Source organism: Cryptomeria japonica, chromosome 4, assembly GCF_030272615.1.
Source record: "Cryptomeria japonica chromosome 4, Sugi_1.0, whole genome shotgun sequence".
Classification (NCBI taxonomy): domain Eukaryota; kingdom Viridiplantae; phylum Streptophyta; class Pinopsida; order Cupressales; family Cupressaceae; genus Cryptomeria; species Cryptomeria japonica.
In genome coordinates, this window is record NC_081408.1 from 768663409 (window position 1) to 768670535 (window position 7127).

The 7127-nt window shown below is 33.8% G+C and overlaps 1 long non-coding RNA gene across 1 annotated transcript; it reads left to right on the forward strand.

Annotated features, from left to right (window-relative positions):
* Positions 1-2990: 2990 nt before the first annotated feature.
* LOC131055885 (uncharacterized) lies at positions 2991-6829 on the forward strand. Its single transcript, XR_009372405.1, has 2 exons — positions 2991-3195; positions 3580-6829. It is a non-coding gene; the product is annotated as an uncharacterized LOC131055885 (long non-coding RNA).
* Positions 6830-7127: the final 298 nt, after the last annotated feature.

The window sequence follows — 7127 nt, forward strand, 5'->3', positions numbered from 1 at the left end:
GGTCACACATGTTGTAGATCACATGCGTGGCCCCTTAGGGCCCCATTTGGCCCCTTAGGACCCCATATGACCCCTTATGCCACTATATGATCCTATGGGGTCATATGGTGTCCTAAGGGGTATGTTGTACTTTCTATGAAGACGTGCTATGAAGAAGGTTCAAAGGGTGGGAAGGTGGATGCTCCCTAAGGATGAGTTTATCAAGATTAACATCGATGGCTCCTCTAGGGGTAATCTGGGCCTTGCTGGGGTTGGTGGTGTTGGTAGGATTCATATGGGGGAGGTGGTTTTCTTCTTTTTGGTGCATAAAGGGTGGCAGTCTAATAAATTTATGGAAGGATTAGCAATTTTCTATGCCCTGGAGCGTTCCTTGGAGTTGGGATGGCGAAAGATTATCTGTGAATCGGATTCGCAAATTATTGTTAACCTATTGATTGAGAAGAAAGTGAGTGGGATTCATTGGCAGTTGGCAGGGATTGTTCACCAGATTCTTCAAATTAGTACTATGATGGAGCAGGTTGCTTTCATCCACATTCCTCGTGAATGGAATAGAGTAGCTGATTGTTTTGGCTAAGTGAGCCTTGGAACATGGTAATGATTGGAAAGTTGAAGGTTGGGAGCATCCCTCACCAGATTACTATTAGTACTTGCAGAAGATATTTGCTGAGGACATGGATAGTTATGAAGCTGGCTGATCTTTGGTTGGGCTTGTGGTTCCTTTTTGGGGCTTTGGGGCTTTGGTTCTGTTTGTAATTCTTGATTCTGATTTTCAATAAAGTTTTTACCCCTTTATTCAAAAAAAATAAAAAAAATGATCCACCTAAAAGAAAAATGGCAAATAATATATTGTTCCCTAAATTATATGAGGTAAAAATTCTTTTTGCTTATGAAATCTCTAAAATAAGTTGGATTAGCTTGGAGAGCCTCATAGGGACATTTATTCCATTAAAGCTCGTTGCTCTGATTTAAAAAATAATAATGAGTTGTTTACACGTGTCGATTCATTGCACGGGCTATAAGTGTTGCCATAACGCTCGTGGTTTGAAAAAATAAAAAAATGTGTCATTCATTGAATGTGTTATGGACCATTTGAACCTTCTAGTTTATGCATACATTAAGGAGTAATATAACATATAATTATATTGTGAAATTTATTAACTCTCTGGCCATTGAATTTTTCAAAAGCATGGGGTGAAGATTAATTGTGATAGCTTTAAATGACTAACAATTTTGACAGCGTTAAATTGTACATAAAAATTGTGCATTTTTTGTTTCCAAAAAATAAATTTTATGCCTACAGAAATTCATATAGACCAATCACAGCACAAAAAAATCACTTTTAAAGTAGTTTTTGTTAAAAAAGCAAGTTAACTTTTGAAAAAAGCGAAATTTATTTTAGTTTGGAAATTTCTAAAAATTGATTGGCTGAAAGGACAATGCTTAATCACAATTTAAGCTATTTACAAACATAGTGAAAGCATAAATATTCCTTGGACAAGAACTAATAAAATATAGATCGTAATTGCAAATGGGGGCAAACTATTTTTAAATTAAAATTTTATAAATATCTTATTATTTTAATTTAAAGACAACTGTCAACCGTGGTGGCACGGCTTTTCAGAGAAGTCGACAAAATTTCGCTCTCACACCCATGTGGCACACCATTTATTTAATAAAAATGTGCAATCATTCATTTTATGTTTCCAGAGATTCGATAATAATTAAGCATCTATTCAACGCCTATATATGACAAATTTTGTGGTAGAGCTTTCCACAGCAGTTTATATAGATGTATTATCTATTCCAAATCAGTGGACCCACTTTTAAGTGTGAAAATGATTTTATTAGTCCTTGCAGGGAACTAATGTTTTCATGTAACTCAATTAGTTTGTCAAATGAAATCAAAAATATTTAATTCTAAAGTTTTCTAAAGTTTTAAGTATGATTCTTTTGATTTTTTTTATTTTTCAAATTATTTTAATTTTTTCCTAAAAACATTATTGGCTGATAGAATTTTCCTGGGGGCTTAAATAAATTTTCAATAACAAAAAATATAGAAATTAGTTGGCACTGTGTACAATTTCATTAATGCTATTTACTTATTTCTTAAATGCGTTGTACATTTCATTAATTTTTTAGATTAAAAACAAAGTAAATTTCATTAAAGGCTATTGAATGCAAAATTTAGTTGACGAAAATACTCTGGCTGCCTTCGCATCGAATAGTTATTGAGGTTCATTGCTTCTACAATTTTGTTGCATTCTCATTTGGCAGGGGTGAAAGATTTAAGGAAGCAGAACATTTTATTTGCGAAAAGTTTCCTAAGAAGACTGCATAAATCCAGGTATGATTTGTCAGCAATTCTTAGTTGCAGAAAGCTACCATTATTTCTCTGTTTTTGTTAGTAAAAAATTTCATTATTTGTTTTTTAATTAAAACCCCTATTTTTTTATTGCTCAACTTCATTGTTATTACTAATGTGGGTATTTTCCAGAATCGCTGATTATTGCCTGAGACTTTCATTCATTTATTTGTTCACTGACAGGGGTTTTAGAGAACAGTATCCAGACTTTTTTGCAGGAGCTTTGTTTACTGTGACTTAATTTGAAGAATTTTCATTTAGCTTCATTTTCATTTTCAAGAATTTTGGCTCTATGGCCAATGCATAGGCTAAGGCTACTGATATCCTTCTGCACAGACACTTTGTCCTGCATGTCGTCCTTGTGTTGAGAAAAATTCTCCTTACAAAATCATAGATTTATCGCTGGAAACGAAGCAGAAGAGGGGAAATGTTTTTCTTTTTATATTCCGTTGTCCACAAAATTCGCCACAACAATGGCAGGAATTTGAGTCGTTTCTGTAATGCATATGATTTTTTTAATCCAGCAAATCAACATCAGATTGGTTATAAAATTTTGCTGCAGTTTTATTAATTTTTAGTAGAAAAAAATATAGAAATTAACCTGGGTTAGTTGGCACACGTCGTCACCATTCATTCCCTCTCCATAAATATTTTAATGTTCTCCGTGCATATTTGTTGTGTCAAGGACAGGGTTGAGTTGGCTTATACAGTAAATGCCTGTAAATGTCATTTATACATATTTCTATGTATTGCTCTGCAGCTTTACTTCTCCATGCTTCGAAAAAACGCTTTCGTTTTCTTGCAGTGCTCAGGCGCCTACCGTGAAAACTGAGGTTAGTAATTTCTCTTTAACAACCCCTTTTATCCCTATTTTCCGATACCCATTTCTACGTTATACCATCTGCAAATTCAAGGGCCCTTGTTTTTAGGGATGGTTAAATAACAAGTTGCGATTCGCAGGTAAAAAAAAATTAAATATTACTTGGGAACTATTTTTTTTTTACACTTTTAAAGTGTTTGTCCAATGTAAACACACAACTGTTGTGCAAAATTAGACTAATATATAATTCTTCATGACAAATATTTCTTTTATAGAATGCTGATTAGATAAATCGAGGGTGCTGAATTTTATTCCGAGGAACTGCTTTTAAGATCTTAGTTAAATTTGTACAACCTGTAAGTGCAATTTTGGATCTACACCAACAATTGTTTTGCAGGTGCTGCTAGATAACATCGACAGTGCTGAATTTTATCCTAAAGAACTGCTTTCCATGGGAAGGGTTGTAGCTCCTATTTCTATTTCTTAGTGGTCTCATGGAATTCATTTATATAAAACGACAAAGTTTAGAATATATACCTGAAAATGCATGCAATTTGTCTAAGAATAAAGAAGGCACATTTTAGTGCCCTACAAACAGACACATCCCCTATCCTGTGCTGTAAATATGTAATTAGCTTCAATTTTAGCATTGAGAAAATATAGGGGGAAAAAATATTGGAGAAAAAGTTTAGTAATGAATTGAATTGGAGTAATAATATAGAATTGCTCACCATATAGATAGAGAATTGGAGAGTGAAAATCGCATTGAAACCCTTTATCCCCCAACTATCAAAGAAATCCCCCTTTTCAAAATATAATCAACCATTCGTTTAAGTTTTTTCATTCGTCTTTGTGCATTCATCAAAAAGACTACTAAGCATTACCAAAAAAATATTTCATAGCTATTTGGAGAGTTTTCATCCATAATTGCTGCTATTTTTCCATCATTAATTACATATTTTCTTGGCTGGGACAAGTCGCCACTGGTATAGAGGGGGTCCACACGTTTGGAGGCATTTACATGCCATATTTTTTCGCAATTTTCAATTTGCAGCTAGTTTTGGAGATGGCACCAACATTATATGTGGTTCTATATTCATTCCTAACTGCTCTAACTACTAGCCATGACCATATAATAGCCCTTGTAGCCAACCACCAACCATACCAACGATGTAAAGGTCATTTTTAGGTTCGTACAACCATATAATTCAGGGTTTCATTATCACTTTCTCAAATCTGTAGTTCATGAGAGGATTGTATTTATTCTAATTTTGAATATGCCGTTTCCAGAATTTATAATCAAGCCTAAGTTTTTATTTTATTGATTATTCTTATGTTAAAGGTAATTGGGAACATCACTGGCCCAGATGTAACTCATATTTATATGTACAACGTTATTAGGTTGCGTTCTCACTCATTCTTAATGACTTCAGGCACTAACATGCCTGTTCAAACTGAGATGTGTGTGACATGTGCAAATGGCTCGCATGGAAGGCTGATGCCTTGCTGAGAACAATTTCTCTTGCAATAATCTTGCAGACGAATTTAGATGCAGTGTAGAAAGCATTCAGTTTCGTTCTTTCACCAATATCCTTGCTATTTGAACCTCATGCACCTGCCTGCTTTTGCATAGCTTTTTTAGAGAAGTACATAAATTGCAGCATTTTTAGGATCCAACTAAAAAACCAGTGTTGGAAATGCTCAGCTTATATTCATATATGATCTACAGGCATCCAGAAAACACATCCACACAACCACTACGGGTCTAACTGGCATCTCAATCTTATTTATTAAATGCTCTGTACAATTTCATTAGAAAAAAAAAGCATTTGTTCATTACGGTGCATTCTACTATTCTGTTGTTGCACAGAGCTTGATTGAAAGCATTAATCAATACACTCACATGGCCAGCACTCTGAAGACAAGAAGGCATTGTAGAAAGCTATCAAATCCCTCAATATTTATGAACAACTCCACATTAGGCTTCTTTCCTGATACCCATAAGAAAAATTTGGCAATTTCTATGGTATTTCCTATCAGAAGTTGAGGATACGGGCTCTCTTAGTTTCTTCAGATTTTCAGTTAACCTAGGTTTGATTTCCTTGGTCTAGGTTCTAGATTTGGGCTTAGATGGCTGTTCAATCTCCTGTATTCGGCCGAAATGCATAACGGGTTTGCGTTTAATATTCTTTTATAAGGTGGGTTAATTTTATTCAATCCTATTTTTCCTTCCTGATTCTGCTTTATAGCGATGGTCTGTTTACAATTATGCAATTGTTTGGTTCTGTAAACCTTGCTAAAAAATATCCATGGGTTGTTAGGTTTTGGTTATAAAAACATTGGTTTTTATGCCATGGGTTGTTAGGTTTTGAATTGTTCCAGTTCGTATTGCGCTATTTTTTTTTCTTCCTCCAGTGAACACTGCAAATGACACCCCCTCCAATAATGTCACTAGTCCAAAACCCCGTTGATCCACCCAGCTCCCAGTTCAATTCCCTAGCAAATATCCTAGGGCAATTGGAAACCCCAATTTTAGATATCAATGTCAACTAGTGGCCAGGAATGGCAATTGGAACTAAAGAAATCACATAGTCCAAAAACTATAGAACATTAGTAGTGTCTCGTGCATCTCCAATACAGTAAAAAAAACCAAAACAGAAGAAAAACATAAAACAACAATGTTCTACAAAAGCAAAAACAGACAGCGCCACCATATCTCGAAGCTGCAATGCCAAAATCATAAAGCTAAGTCAAGACAGAAGAAAAACATAAAACAACAATGTTCTACAGAAGCAAAAACAGACAGCGCCAACATATCTCGAAGCTGCAATGCCAAAATCATAAAGCTAAGTCAACAAGTCATCCTCCTGGCATTCAAAGTAACGAATAAATTGGTAATAGGTTCAAATTTAACATAATTGATCACATTTTTCTCATAAACAAGAGAAGAAGATAACAATGATATCAAAAATATCATTAAAATTGATTTTGAAACTTGAATATTATTTTCCCATGCAACTTCTGAACTTTTGTCCTTCTTGAGATAGGTTTTACTATGAGAAAGTAAGAAATAAAATTGTGTTCTTAAACCTCGAATTAAAAGAATATAAGATACTGTACAACTTGTTTATCATGTTCTTTTGTATTTCGAAGCTAATATTAACATTGCACATATAGCAGACTAAATTTGAGACTAAAGACTATTCCATCAATTGAAGATCCATAGAAAGAGTTGGTTAATAACTGCTGAATAATTTAAACTATTAACGAGTTATCAAGGGAATTATCTTCAGTAGCATAACAAATCAAAGTGAGGTAAAATCTTCTGCTGTTTTACCAAGACAAATATTCTGCAATTGATATTTTTCATGCACTAATGAACTCATACTTCTCTGCGTCTAATTTTGCAGGAATTTGAATACAGAAGCTGACAACAATCGGCCATCAATAGGCTACAACAGTTGCATAGTTTACAATGCTATTTGCATACTTACAGTGTTTTAATCGAGAATGTGACCTATTCATCTTGTCTAATTAATCCCATTATCCTGCATTTTATATGTTGTATTCACTACTATTGAAATCCTCTTCACTATGCTACAATTTTAAATATTCACAATATATCTCTACAACAAACGGTCCTAACAACCTGTTTTGGCAAAGAACTATAGTTCACAAGTTTTTAGCTAGTGGCAGGGACTCATGCTGTACACAGCTCTTGTTTTATTTTATTTTTTAAATAAACGGAACTGGGTACAAGTGAGAAGTGTTTTCTTCTTACCCACTTTAATTACAAATTATTTATGTGAATTCAATCTACGTCGATCTGGGCAACTTTAATATATAATTAATGTGCTTCCCTATCACCTTCGCTCCACTAGTAACTTTTAATATTATAATTTTTTATTTTTTAATGTATATTTAGTAATTAATTTCACATTAATA